The sequence below is a fragment of the Electrona antarctica genome, assembly GCF_951216825.1.
Source record: "Electrona antarctica genome assembly, chromosome: 17".
NCBI lineage: Eukaryota > Metazoa > Chordata > Actinopteri > Myctophiformes > Myctophidae > Electrona > Electrona antarctica.
This window is the reverse complement of record NC_136798.1, coordinates 645,889-648,114: the sequence shown is the minus strand read 5'-3', so window position 1 is coordinate 648,114 and position 2,226 is coordinate 645,889.

Genomic DNA, 2,226 nt, shown 5'->3' with positions numbered 1-2,226 from the left:
TACAGTACAGTACAGTAGGAGGTTCCACAGGACAGACCTGGTGTAGTATATACAGTACAGTAGGAGGTTCCACAGGACAGGCCTGGTGTAGTATATACAGTACAGTACAGTAGGAGGTTCCACAGGACAGGCCTGGTGTAGTATATACAGTACAGTACAGTAGGAGGTTCCACAGGACAGGCCTGGTGTAGTATATACAGTACAGTAGGAGGTTCCACAGGACAGACCTGGTGTAGTATATACAGTACAGTAGGAGGTTCCACAGGACAGGCCTGGTGTAGTATATACAGTACAGTACAGTAGGAGGTTCCACAGGACAGACCTGGTGTAGTATATACAGTACAGTAGGAGGTTCCACAGGACAGGCCTGGTGTAGTATATACGAATACAAGACAACTCACCCCGGTGCTTGCCCGTTTTTCCTCCCGGAATTTTCCCCAGTGAGGGGGATAACTTTGTAATATGCTATTGGCTGTTTGTATTCTTTTTGGACAAATATAAAAAGATACTCCTGTGGAAAGGCTATATTATTTTACTTATATTGACCCTATAAACAATTTAGTATTATTTAGTATATGTAAGATTTTTCCCACTCAAATGGTACCTCGTCAGATAATCCCCACATAGCCTACAACAACTTCTGTGAACAGACTTCACTGTAGTAGCTTTTCATAAATTATATTTGTACTTAGGCTGTCTGCTGCCGTGAAAGTTTATAGTTAGATAAATTCAAAGTCCAGCCGTCTGCTGTCCAGCCTCTCCCACCCCTCACTGGGGAAAATTCCGGGAGGAAAACAGAAAAGGGGTGAGTTGTCTTGTTACCGTATATACAGTACAGTACAGTAGGAGGTTCCACAGGACAGACCTGGTGTAGTATATACAGTACAGTAGGAGGTTCCACAGGACAGGCCTGGTGTAGTATATACAGTACAGTAGGAGGTTCCACAGGACAGGCCTGGTGTAGTATATACAGTACAGTACAGTAGGAGGTTCCACAGGACAGGCCTGGTGTAGTATATACAGTACAGTAGGAGGTTCCACAGGACAGACCTGGTGTAGTATATACAGTACAGTACAGTAGGAGGTTCCACAGGACAGGCCTGGTGTAGTATATACAGTACAGTAGGAGGTTCCACAGGACAGGCCTGGTGTAGTATATACAGTACAGTAGGAGGTTCCACAGGACAGGCCTGGTGTAGTATATACAGTACAGTACAGTAGGAGGTTCCACAGGACAGGCCTGGTGTAGTATATACAGTACAGTAGGAGGTTCCACAGGACAGGCCTGGTGTAGTATATACAGTACAGTAGGAGGTTCCACAGGACAGGCCTGGTGTAGTATATACAGTACAGTACAGTAGGAGGTTCCACAGGACAGACCTGGTGTAGTATATACAGTACAGTACAGTAGGAGGTTCCACAGGACAGGCCTGGTGTAGTATATACAGTACAGTACAGTAGGAGGTTCCACAGGACAGGCCTGGTGTAGTATATACAGTACAGTAGGAGGTTCCACAGGACAGGCCTGGTGTAGTATATACAGTACAGTAGGAGGTTCCACAGGACAGGCCTGGTGTAGTATATACAGTACAGTAGGAGGTTCCACAGGACAGGCCTGGTGTAGTATATACAGTACAGTAGGAGGTTCCACAGGACAGGCCTGGTGTAGTATATACAGTACAGTAGGAGGTTCCACAGGACAGGCCTGGTGTAGTATATACAGTACAGTACAGTAGGAGGTTCCACAGGACAGACCTGGTGTAGTATATACAGTACAGTAGGAGGTTCCACAGGACAGGCCTGGTGTAGTATATACAGTACAGTACAGTAGGAGGTTCCACAGGACAGGCCTGGTGTAGTATATACAGTACAGTAGGAGGTTCCACAGGACAGGCCTGGTGTAGTATATACAGTACAGTAGGAGGTTCCACAGGACAGGCCTGGTGTAGTATATACAGTACAGTAGGAGGTTCCACAGGACAGACCTGGTGTAGTATATACAGTACAGTACAGTAGGAGGTTCCACAGGACAGGCCTGGTGTAGTATATACAGTACAGTAGGAGGTTCCACAGGACAGGCCTGGTGTAGTATATACAGTACAGTACAGTAGGAGGTTCCACAGGACAGACCTGGTGTAGTATATACAGTACAGTACAGTAGGAGGTTCCACAGGACAGGCCTGGTGTAGTATATACAGTACAGTACAGTAGGAGGTTCCACAGGAC